The 13,800-nt window shown below is 37.4% G+C and overlaps 1 pseudogene; it reads left to right on the top strand.

Moving 5' to 3' along the window:
• Window positions 1-8,333: 8,333 nt before the first annotated feature.
• LOC126592749 (uncharacterized) lies at window positions 8,334-9,617 on the top strand (annotated as a pseudogene).
• Window positions 9,618-13,800: the final 4,183 nt, after the last annotated feature.

The raw sequence follows: 13,800 nt of genomic DNA, 5'->3' as shown, positions 1-13,800 counted from the left end.
AAAAACGGATTTTGTCCCAAAACAAAATGGTAATTACCATTGCCATACCATGCCAACCGAACTTTTGGCAATACCGAACTTCGGTATACCAAAAGTTTGGTACGGTAATGGTAATAGATTTTACCAAACCGAAAGTTTGGTACGGTAATTGGTACAAGGGGTTTGGTACGGTAACCGTACCGAACCCACCCTTGTATCCGCTTTGCTTAGATCCGGACCGAATTTATCCTTCTATGGGCATCTTATTGAGGACACGAAGGCATATGGTTGCTGGCATGGTTATATTTTCATATATTTTTATCATTTATTTCTTTTAAATTTTGTATATTTTAGTGGGTTAAATACACTAAATTATACGGTTTTGATCTTTAAGCATTCGATAGTGGAACTACATGAAAAAAAGAGAAATTAAACGAAAACTTGGGTGCCTAGAGTAATTTTCTACGAGCATATTTACTTAAAGCAGCAGTAAAAGGATGAATGCGAGAGGGGATTTGATGCTAATATGATTTCGTGGCTGAGCTGGAGCAGTGCAAGAATTCAATATGGACCAATTTTGGCGATACGGTTGGTGTGGGAGCTGTTTAATGGGCTTACAGAGAATTTAATTATTAATCTGTAATTTGTCATTCTTTGATAAGGACTGAAAAGTCCATTAGGCTAGGATTGATAAAGCCTTGCTTATTGTCGTGGGTTTTATAAGAAGAATCCTTCTCCTTCTGATGCATCGATCCAACAACCACCAAACATCATATTTCACAAAGAAGGCTGTGTCCAACATGGAAGAGTATTCTTTTTGGGCTTTTTAATATTTAATTATCACCATCTATGTATAAATTAAATTGATTTAATGCAAATTACAGTAGATGTCATACTTAACTTGGGTTTTATCTTCTTGCAATTGATACCATGAATTCCTATTTGTTGATTTCATGCAATTAGAGTTTATGTGATTTTCCAATGATTTTCATAACGCTTAATGAATTCTTACATATTTAAATTCGTCTAGATGTTCATAAAGGGTTAACATGTAACGATACTTTTAATGCAACTAGATGTCATGGTCATTGAATGATTTAGGAAAATAGATTATCAATATTAAGAATTACTTGTGCATAACATATTAAGAGGATTAAGTAGAATTGGTTACGGTGAATTTGGATGCCCTAAGTATTATTTTCTTATGTTTTCAATTTATTATTTTCATGCGCTTACTTTCAAGCCTTATTTAAATTTTCAGTTAATGCAGATTTTCTCTCTTTTCCGTTAAAACTTCTCAATTATAATTTATTTCAATTTAGTTAGTAATATTTTTAATATCAATTTGATCTATGTGGGATGATATCCGTGCATGTATACAATACTTCATCCGATTCGTATACTTGCAAACACAAAAATTCGAGAAGTTATTTGCAAATTTTTCTTACAAATCTTTGTAATTCTTATGTGGTGCAATTCTAATTCCCCTATCTAACATTTTGTGAACTATTCCTTACTAGTTGATTTGGCCTCGCATTATTAGAATTTAGGTATCAGAAGTCTCTAACCAAACAGAGCATGATTGGTTGAAGATTGAGTTGCAGGGCCAGTTGCCTTCACAGATCATAAGTTGAAGCTGCAGAAGTACTCGCTACCACTTAGATCAGAATTTGATAATCCCATAAAATTCAACTCAAGACGCTCAAGGTGTTCTCCAATAAAGTAAAGACTAAATATCACTATATCATTTGTTTTGCTGCGATGACTATCAAATAGTCATGGCCATGATTAGGCGTTAATTATATTGACATGAGCTACATTTGGGCCTTGCATTATCATTGGTATTGACACGAGCCACATTTGGGCTGGGTGAATCAGGTTGAACCAGACAACAAAGCGCAATCTGATTTTCAATGCCAGGCATAATCGGCGAGAATGAAATTATGGGCCAGTGGCAGCCCGAAACCAAGTATTGTTTGGGGAAGAAAAAAGCATTTTTGATGCGTGTTTCTTCGTTCAAAATACCGTATTAAAATCTGAACGACTGGAGAAAGCTGCAGAGAAAAGAAATGTCTTCGGGTTATCAGATGGTTTATTTTCTTAATGAACAAAATATGGAAGCAATCAGGCCTCCTAGTTTAGAGATCTTGGTTTACATGCGACTGCTCCCACCGCCCAGTGCAAGTCAGATGACTCCAAGAAAACAACAATATCATTGTCCTTGGTTCTTCACGATAACACTGTCTCTCTTGTGCTGATCAGTTTTATAGAAGCAAGGACTCAACACCAGAATGAGATTTGTCTGGTACTGATTTGTCTTAATGACAGAGGTATTTAGCCGTGGTCTTGAACTTGTGACGTGGAGCTTAGATCCAATTGGTTTTTGTTAGATACAATTGTTCATGCGTATGTTAATTAATGTGTGAACTATTGACTGGTATGAAATTCGGTATGTATTGTACAATATTTTTTCTTTCTAATTCAATAACTATTACTTGTTGAGAGTATTAATCCCACATCAAGGAAAGAATAGACCTTGCATATGCTTATAAGTAGTTGAGCAACTCGTTGTTTTTCTAATTGGTTTTATATTGAAACTTCAACTTCATTCATGGTATCAGAGCAGGATGTCCCATGTGTGAATTCTAATGGCCATACGTTCTTCACTTCACCCAATTTTGTATTGTCCACATGTTTGACTTATAAATTCGCCATAGATGAAGTGTCTTGTTGAGTATTAACCTAGGAACATTACATGTGCTTATATGTAGTTCGACTATTCCTCATATTTCTAATTAATTTTATGATGAAACCTTAACTTTCTTCATTACTTAACATGCTCTGGCATAATAGTATCATGGTGAGTGGTGGAGTGAGAAGGCAACAAATGCTAGGGCTGTTTTTACAATCTGAGAGCCACATCTATAAATTAAAAAGTACGAATAATCAATTCTATAATTAATAATATTTATAGTTCTTCAAATCGTTCATTTGAAATTTTTGAAACCTTGTTTATGTTGCGAGTTAGATATTAGTTAAAGTGTAAATAGTAGTTTGTTGTCTCACATTGATGAAGTACATATGTTTGTAACTCCTATATATATACTCCACTTTGGAGATTAATGAATATATAAGAAATTCACAAATATTGTCATATATATATTTGGTATTTACCATGTTTAGTTTACTATGGCATCAGAGCAATTCGCTTTTGGTGACCTGTGTGCTTTATTTTTGTGTCCACCTTTGTCATGATATTTTTTTTAAATGTGAATAGTGACAAGCTACAGTTTAGCGCCTTGCTACAGTGCCTACACATTGCCGTGAAAAAGGATCTGCTACAGTGCATGCCCATTGCCGTGACACATTGTCGTGAAAAGGGATCTGCTATAGTGCCTACACATTGCTGTGAACAGGTTCTTGTAAATTGTTTTCATTCCGTTGCATATCTTTTGTGCTTTTATTATTCGTGATTTAGTTTAATTACTCAATATAATTATAGTGTTGTTATGCATCTTGGTGGAACAAATATATGGATAATTGACACTGAGGCCACTAATCATGTGACTAGTGACCTTAGAATGTTTGATGAGTTATGTGACTATGTTCGTGATCCGTATATTACTAGTGCAAATGGAGCACATTCCCTTGTGAAGGGTGAAGACATTATCTCTCTTACTCCAACGTTATCACTGGTCCATGCTTTACTTGTTCTTGATGTTAAGTGCAATCTTTTGTTGGTAAGAAAACTACTTGATACCTTATATTGTTCTGCTCACTTCTACCCTACGTATTGTTATTTTCAAGACATTCAAACTCAGAAGATAAGTTGTCGTGGTAAAAGAATAGGGGGTTTGTACATCTTGACTATGGAAGATACTATTGTTTCTGGTTTAAATAATCATCAAGTTTTAAGTTCTAAAGTGAATGATAGACATCAAATTTGGTTGTGGCATCAACGACTGGGACATCCATCATTTAGTTATATAAAGCATCTATTTCCTTCTTTGTTTCACACTTGTAGTGATTTAGAGTTCAAGTGTGAAACATGTGTCATGTCTAAGAGTCATCGTGCTTCCTTTCTTATAAGTGATTCTAAAGCTACTTTGCCATTTGATTTAATACATTCTGATGTGTGGGGTCCGACGAAGATTACTTCTAATGGATTCCGTTAGTTTGTTACTTTTATTGATGATTGTACTCGATTAATTTGGGTGTTCTTGATGAAAAATAAGAGTGATGTTCCTTTGCTTCTTCAATAATTTTGTGCAATGGTGTCTATTCAGTTTCAAAACAAAGTTAAGGTCTTCAGGTCTGATAACGGAGGAGAATATGTGAATCGCAGCTTTTTTCTTGATCAAGATATTATTCACCAGACGACTACTCCATTTACACCTTAACAAAATGGTGCGTTCGAACGGAAGAATTGTCAAATAATGGAGGTTGCTCGCTCTTTGATGTTGGATAAATGTGCTCCTAATCATTTGTGGGGTCATGCTGTTTTGGCTGCTTTATATTTGATAAATTGTGTTCCAAGTAGGGTTCTTGATTTTTAGACGCCGTTGGATGTGCTACAAAAACATGTTTCTCTTGTTTCTATATCAAAACTTCCTCTGATTGTGTTTGGGTGTATTGCGTATGTACATGTCTACTCTCATCAATGGAGTAAACTTGATGCATGTGTTCTCCGATGTGTATTTATTGGCTATGCTAACAATCAGAAAGACTATAAGTGTTATCATCATTTGACTCAGAAAACTTGTATTACCATGGATGTCACCTTTCACGAGGAAGTTTCGTATTTTGTGAAGCCCTTTTCCAACTCTCCACTTTAAGGGGAGAGGGGGAGTGAAGTGCAGATTCAAAGAGATGGTATGAATGATGTGTTACAGGCAAAGTTGGGGACAAAACCTATTATGTTGCGTGATACTGATCAGTCAGATATAGATTGTGATCAGTCACCTGTCATTCCCGAAACTATTTCTGATGACGACATATCAGATGTGCCCAACGAATTGCCTATTAATATGTCTGACGAATTACCTTCTGATGACCGGTTGCATGTTGTTGGTATGTCTAACGAGTTGCCTGATGATGGTTCATCCAATGATGATTCTTCTAACAGTTTGGTACAAGATGGTGACATACATGAGGTAAATTCTTATCACATCCCAATATCGACTCCGTCGTAGCACGATATTATCTACTTTGGGCCACGCCCTCACGGTTTTATTTCTGGGAACTTACATGAGAACTTCTCAGTAGGTCACCTATCATAGGAATGCTTTCGCCCGAACTCGCTTAACTTCGGAGTTCCAATAGAATCCGAAGCTATTGAGTTCCCCAAAGGCCTCGTGTTATAGGAGAATAGCATGTACATATAAGGCATATCACCCCCTCTCTATTGGTCGATGTGGGATCTTACAATCCACCCCCCTTAGGGGCCCGACATCCTCGTCGGTACACTCGCACCGAACGGCAGAGTGGCTTTGATACCATTCTATCACATCCTAGTCTCGACTCTGCTGTAGCACGATATTGTCGGCTTTGGGCCACATCCTCACGGTTTTGTTTCTAGGAACTCACACGAGAACTTCCCAATGGGTCACCCATCCTAGGAATGCTCTCGCCCGAACTCGCTTAACTTCGGATTTCCAATGGAATCTGAAGCCAATGAGTTCTCAAAATGCCTCATGCTATAGGGAGGGGAGCATGTACATATAAGGCACATCACTCCCTCTCCGTTAACGGTGTGATCGTCCAATACGTTTGAAATACTAACTCATGTCTCTAATTCCGCAGAAAACTGGACATCCATGTTATGAGTACCAAAACCCCATTTTTCGTAGCTCTAATCAAAACACTTCCTTCATAAAAGTTGTTCCTTATCATCTTCTCTATAACATATCCTAAAACCACGACAATCTAATGTATGTGCTGATTTGTATTCCAGTTCGAACAGTTGATGTTCAGTTGAGAATTTCAGCTATATTAAAGAAGAGGAAGGGGAAGTGGTGAAGGAAGAAAGAGAACAAGAGAGAGGAAATGAAATTGAAACAATAAAAAAAAAAAAGAGGAAATGGTAACATATCGCTTATCATTTACATTAAAGATTATTATTTTGTTAATATTATGATTATATTACTCTTGTCACTAATCACTTTATATTTATGTTGAAGTTTGCAGGCTTGTTAGATAAAGTGTGAGTATTGATATCTATGTGAACATGACATATACATATGCATTGCAAAGCTAGAAAAAGAGTTGTGTTGTGTCAAGTGCTCACTTGTGTAAAGTGTTTAAATTGAGAGGATATTCAAGGGTTAAAATTTGCCTTGAATAATAATGAACCGTGTATATGTCAAGCGTAGGGTGCAGGGCTTGAGTATACAAATTGGTTGATTATGAAATAATGAAATCTTGTATATGTCAAGCGTAGGGTACAAGGCTTGAATATACGATTGGGCGTCAAGGGAAATGCCTGTATAATAAAGTGGAAATTGAGAGTTTAATTAAAAAAAATTGGGTTTAAGGGATGAACGAGAGTTAACTCATATTCTAACATACTTAGGTGTGTGTGAGCAGGATTAGAAGGGAGTGAGTACATTTATCCATCTCATTTGCATATATTTCATGCATTTGAACGAATTGTTACAATTTAATTATCATCTAATTGGTAGTTTTTGTTGTGAATTAATTTGTACACTATTTTATTCCGCTACGTATTCGATAAATTTGTATATAAGTTTTGTTATATGTTGTACGGTGTAATCATTATAATTTTATTTTATTTTCCACCATATCTTGGTTGTAGAATTTATTTCTATAGCTAAGATATGACTCACACCCTAACTTGTGAATAGTCTTTATTTGCGGGTTATGGCGTGACAATTATGACGATTCTTCTACTTATCAGTTGCCTCCACGAGTTAATCATGGAAAACCTAAAGTACAATATGAGCATGATATGCATGCCAAAGCCAAATATCCTATCAACAATTATATGTCTACTTTGTTAGGATATAGCTATGCCATGTGTCATAATTGTATTGGGGTTGTGAATGTTAGTCATAAGGTGTGTTGTATTTATAAAAGATTAGTGTTGTCATAAACATAAGAAAAAATATAACAAGATTATTTTTTCCCTCTCTACTTTCCCTCTCTATTTCTCTGTGTTTGATATCTTCTTCTCTAAGTTTCTTCCATACAGTTGGTTTGTTAACATGGTATCATCGCTGGCAATGGCTACTGCCGTCGCCTGACGATCCTGGTGCTTCCGCGTCTCTTCGTTTTTGCTCCGGTGGTTTTCGCTTGTTCGCTGGAAGTCGATTAGTCGTTATTTCGTGGTCTTTGGTGAATCTTGGTTTCTGCAACCTTAGAATTTTAGAGTTTTCTTGCATGGGTTAGTCGACGTCGGTTGCTCTTCGTGCAGTAGTTGTCGTTGTTGATCGTCGTCTTAGCTGGAAGTATTGGTCGAATTCCTTATCGTCTTGTTCAGATTCGTGTGGTGATTTTGTTAAATTTCTTGTTGCTCTTCAGAATTGAATTGAGTTGGAGATTTCTGTTAATCGTTGGTTCTTGATTACTTCTGATTGACGCACGGATTGTTATGTGGTGATTAAGCAGCCCTTGATTACTTCTATATTACTGTAAAGATTGTTGTTTCTTGATTAAACATGGTGACCACAGCCCAATTAACTCTTACACAGTCTCCCATTTCTTCCCTAATACCAAGTGTTGGCAATACAATCACAGTCAAGTTAGATGTTTCTAACTATATAACATGGAATTTTTAACTCGATTTACTGTTAGAAGGTAATGGTATTATGGGAGTTCTTGATGGCTCTATCCCCTGTCCTGAGAAATATATGACTACTAAAGATGGCCCTGTGATTAATCGTGCTGTCATAACTGATGCCTATAAAGTTTGGAAGATTTATGATAAAGCCTTGATGACTCTTATCACTGCTACTTTGTCTCCTGCTGCCCTATCGAGTGTCATTGGGTGTCAAAGCTCCAAGGAAATGTGGATTAACTTGAAAGAGAGGTTCTCGAGTATGACTAGAACAAGTATTGTCCAGATGAAAATTGATCTGCAGAATATTAAGAAAGGGGCTGAATCTATTGATATTTATCTTCAACGCATCAAAGATTGTAGAGACCAGTTAGCTGCAGTGGGTGTTGCTATTCCCGATGAAGATATTGTCATAGTTGCTCTCAGAAGCTTACCAACTGAATACAACACTATTAAGGCTGTTATTCGAGGAAGAGAAAATCTTGTGTCCCTGTAAGAGCTTACGTCTCAGTTGAAGGGAGAAGAAGCAACACTTGAAGAAAGTCTCAAACAACCTCTAATGGCTGCAATGTATGCTAATAGGTCTGGTTCCATACATGAGTTTGGAGGGTCATCTGGTACCAAATCTAGTGCAGGTAACTATGATATTGGCTCATCATTCTGTCATGTTCCTCAAATGCCCCAACTAGCTCAAATGCCTAACATGGCTCCGGTGCATCAACTACCTCAACTTCCACAGTTTCAGTCACTCTCTCTTCAAGCTCCACATGGTCCTTATGCATTTGTGTCCCAAGCAGGATCTGGCATTTATAATAATTTCAGGGGGCAAAAATTCAAGTACAAAGGAAAAGGGAAGAAATTTCACTCAGGTTATCAGGGGTCTGTTCAAACCAATGCTCAGTCTCAACCACAATCTAGTTTTCAAACTCCACAACCTTATAATCCTATGTTGGTCTGTCAAATTTGTGATAAAAAGGGACACTCTGCACTCCATTGTTTTCAGAATGGGTGCCAAATCTGCAATAGGGTTGGTCACACTGTAGCTACATGTTTCGACATGGGTACTTCTCCTATGCCCATGTCTTTGCCTATGTATCAGTCTCACCAGTTTCAGGCTCCTGCTCCTGTTCAACAATATCAGTCTCAACAATTTCAAGCTCCTGCTCTGGTTTAACAAATGCATCCACCATATGTGCAGCATCAGAACATGTCACAACAAGCTACATCTCCCGTTGCTTTCACTGCAAGAACCAACTTTTCACCTTCTGCACCTCCGCAAGAGTATTGGCTGCTTGATTCTAGTGCTACCAATCATATGACCTCTGATTTGTCCTGTCTACAAGCTCCTACCCCATATCCATCCACTAAAACTGTAACTGGGGCTAATGGTGAAGGTTTACACATTTCACATATTGGACAGTCTTCTCTTATTACTCATTCTCATAAACTTCAGTTAAAAACAGTGCTTCATGTTCCACAATTATCTCAACATTTACTTTCCATGCATCAATTCTGTAAGGACTATAATTGTCGATGCATTGTTGATGAGTTTTCTGTGTGCATACAGGACAAGGTCACCAACAAGGTTCTCTTTCAATGACTGAGTAACAATGCTGTTTACCCACTTCCTTTGCTCAAACAACCACAGATCAAACCTGCTGCTTATCTTGGCCAGAAAGTTAATACTACCCTGTGGCATTGCAGATTGGGTCATCCAACCAATTATGTAGTTCAATCTGCTCTTACTAAGGCAGATATTTCTTTTCATTGTCATTCTGTTCCTCAACCATGTACCTCTTGCTTACAAGGCAAGTTTACCAAATTACCATTCCCATTAGCAACATCTAAGTCCAATGTACCATTTGAAGTCATTCACACAGATGTGTGGGGCCCTACACCTATCATGTCTATAAAGGGTTATAGGTACTATGTGTCTTTCATCGATGAATGTACAAGATATACATGGATTTTTCCATTCATGAATAAAGCTGCAGTTTGTGAAACCTTTATTCAGTTTCATGCTTTCATTCAAAATTCATTTTCTGTTACTATCAAAGTCTTACAAAGTGATGGTGGTGGAGAGTTTGTTGGATCTATGTTTCAAAAGTTTCTTAGAACCATAGGTATATTGCATCAAAAGTTTTGTCCCTATACTCCTGAACAAAATGGGTTGGTTGAGAGAAAAAATCGTCACATAGTTGAAATTGCCCTTACTTTACTACAAAAAGCTTCTCTTCCTTCACAGTTTTGGTTTCATGCTTGTGCCACATCCACCTTTCTTATCAATCGAATGCCTACACCTGTTTTACATATGCATTCTCCATTTGAAAAGTTATATCACTCTCCTTCTAGGCTTGATCATTTAAGAGTCTTTGGATGTGCATGTTACCCTATTTTAAAACCCTATAGACACAACAAGTTGGAACCAAAAACTACACAGTGCATATTTTAAGGTTATGCAGCTCAGTACAAAGGATATATTTGCTATGCTATCCGAGACCATAAACTAATTGTTTCTAGGCATGTTGTGTTTGATGAAGATACATTTCCTAGCTTACCAGGTTCTGTTTCTAGTTCACCATCATTGGCACTGTCGATTATACCTCATCCAAATACATTTCAACATCCATCTTTTATTCCCATTCCTTTTCCCCATAGTCCATTTCCTTATTCTTCTTCCCATACCACATATTCTCCTTCTGTTACTCTCATCTTCCTCCATACCTGGTGATCTTGTCTCTTCTCAATGCTTACCTACTGAGGCCACAGTTTCACAGTCTGTGGAGCATGCTGCTATTAATCCTGATGTTACTACTTCTCAAGTTCAAGCACTGCATCATGTTCCAGTGTCTCAAATCAATACACATCCAATGCAAACAAGGTCGAAATCTGGCATATTAAAAAAGAATGCTCTTCTTGCTCAGGTACAATCTTCTTCTATCACTGAGCCACAGTCTTTCAAGGTTGTTGTTCAGTCCCCTGAGTGGATACAAGCTATGGACGATGAAATGGCAGCTTTTGTGAAGCAGAAAACCTGGAGATTAGTTCCTCTTCCACCTAACAAGAACTTGGTTGGTTGTAAATGGATCTATAAGATCAAAAGTAATCCGGATGGTTCAGTTGCTCGATACAAGGCCAGGTTTGTGGCCAAGGGTTTTTCCCAAGAAGCCGGTCTTGACTATCATGAAACTTTCAGTCCTGTCGTCAAGCCAACCACAGTGAGACTTCTGTTGTCCCTAGCTGCTACAAAGCGTTGGAAATTAAAACAGTTAGATGTCAAGAACGCTTTTCTTCATGGTTTTCTTGATGAAGAGGTGTATATGTCTCAGCCACAAGGCTTCATTGATCCTGCTCATCCTGAGTTTGTGTGCAAATTGAACCGGTCTCTCTATGGCCTTAAACAAGCTTCTCGAGCTTGGAATGACAGATTTTCCAGGTTTCTTCTTACCTTGGGTTTTAAATCCTCATATGATGATTCATCGTTATATGTGAAGCAGAATGGTCCGTCTATTATTGTACTGTTATTATATGTTGATGATATAATTCTCAGTGGTGATTATGATACTCAAGTTCAAGCTGTCATAGATCAATTAACAGCTGAATTTGATATGAAGGACCTCGGGATTTTACACTATTTCCTTGGTCTTCAGATTGATTATCGACCTACAGGTTTCCTAGTGCATCAAACCAAGTATGTTACTGATTTTCTTACTAAGACAAACATGCTGGATTGCAAACCGTGTACAACTCATTGTCATCCAAATCAAAAGCTGATGAATCATGGTAGTCCTTTTTTCCATGATCCAGGTCTCTATCGCAGCATTGTTGGTGCTCTCCAATATTTGACATTTACACGACCGGATATTGCATACTAGGTCAATCAATTTTGTCAATTCATGCACTCACCTCTGGACAGTCATTTCATTGCTGTTAAACGGATCTTGCGGTACCTTCGAGGGTCCATGAATCTTGGCTTGTGTTTTCAACCTAGAAATATGGATCTTAAAGCATATAAGGATGCTGATTGGGCTGGGGATCCTAATGACAGGAGATCCACCATAGGTTTTGTAGTATTCCTAGGCAATAATCCTGTATCTTGGAGTTCTAAGAAGCAGCACATGGTTAGTCGTTCATCTACCAAGGCTGAGTATCGTGCTATGGCGACAACAACTGCTGAGGTGGTTTGGTTACAACAAATACTCAAGGACTTGCATCTTCCCTGTTCAGACTTTCCTCTTCTACACTGTGACAATATTTCTTCTATGGCACTAGCAACAAATCCGGTCTTACATTCTAAAGCTAAACATATTGAAATTGATTGTCATTTCGTTCGAGAACGTGTTCAACAAGGTTCCATTATCTTGCAGTTTGTTGCATCCTCATAGCAGCATGCTGACATCTTTACTAAGGGCTTATGTTATCCTATGTTTAGCTCACATTGTAACAATCTTATGCTTGGTTCTTCCAAGCATAAGCTTGAGGAGGAATGTTAGGATATAGCTATGCCATGTGTCATTATTGTATTGGGGTTGTGAATGTTAGTCATAAGGTGTGTTGTATTTATAAGAGATTAGTGTTGTCATAAACAGAAGAAAAAATATAACAAGATTATTTTTTCCCTCTCTACTTTCTCTCTCTATTTCTCTGTGTTTGATATCTTCTTCTCTAAGTTTCTTCCATACAGTTGGTTTGTTAACATACTTATCGCTTGTCCAAACCATATGCATCTTACATATGTCAACTATCTAGTGTATCAATTCCAACAAATTGCACGATGCTTTGTCTGACCCTAAGTGGGTTAATGTCATGAGAGTTGAGATGGAAGCTTTGGAAAAGAATTCTACTTGGGATTTGGTTCCCTTACTAAACGGGATGAAAACTGTTGGATGTGGATGGGTGTTCATTATTAAGCACAAAGTAGATTGTTCTATTGACCGGTATAAAGCCAGATTAGTTGCTAAGGGTTATACTTAAACCTTTGGGGTGGACTATCAAGAGACTTTTCTCCTGTTGCCAAACTTAATATTGTGCGGGTTCTTCTGTCCTTAGCAACAAACCATGATTGGCCTCTGTTGCAGTTGATGTTAAGAATGCTTTCCTTCATGGTGATCTCAAGGAGGAAGTTTATATGGATCTCCCACCTGGTATCGGAACATCTCCTGGAAAAGGTGTTGTATGCAGGTTGTGAAAGTCTTTGTATGGTTTAAAACAATCTCCTATAGCGTGGTTTGGGTTTACAAGTTCAATGAAGAAGTTTGGGTATGTCCAAAGTCATTCAGATCATACTTTGTTTCTAAAGCGACAAAATGGTAAGCTAACTGCATTGATTATTTATGTTGATGACATGATAGTAACTGGTGATGATCAGAAGGAGATACAACGCCTTCAAAAGTACCTAGCTACTAAATTTGAGATGAAAAAATTGGGTGAATTAAAGTATTTTCATGGAATTGAGGTTACATGATCCAAGCATGGTATTTTTTTGTCTCAACGGAACTATGTTCTTGATTTGTTAGCTGAAACAAGTATGTTAGATTGCAAACCTGTTGATACTCCGATTGAGCAAAATCATTGTCTGGGCTTATTTCCAAATCAAGTTCCTACTCATAAGGAACGGTATCATAGGCTTGTAGAGAGATTAATTTATTTGTCTCACACTCGCCCTGACATTGCTTATGTAGCTAGTGTGGTAAGTCAGTTTATGCACTCACATAGTGAAGCTCATATGGATGCAGTAATTCGTATTTTGAGATACTTGAAGATTGCTCTTGGCAAAGGCTTGGTTTTCTCCAAGAATGGTCATTTAAATGTCGAAGGGTATACATATACAGATTGGGCAGATTCTATCACTGATCCACAATCTACATCTGGATGCTTTACGTTTGTGGGTGGTAATCTAGTTACTTGGAGAAGCAAGAAACAAAAAGTGGTGGCTAGGTCAAGTGCTAAAGCTGAGTTTTGTGGTATGTCTCATAGTGTATGTGAGTTGTTGTGGTTGAAAAAATTGTTGAGAGATCTTGGATTTA

The sequence above is a fragment of the Malus sylvestris genome, chromosome 12, assembly GCF_916048215.2.
Source record: "Malus sylvestris chromosome 12, drMalSylv7.2, whole genome shotgun sequence".
Taxonomy (NCBI): domain Eukaryota; kingdom Viridiplantae; phylum Streptophyta; class Magnoliopsida; order Rosales; family Rosaceae; genus Malus; species Malus sylvestris.
This window is presented reverse-complemented; position numbering and strand designations above follow the sequence as displayed.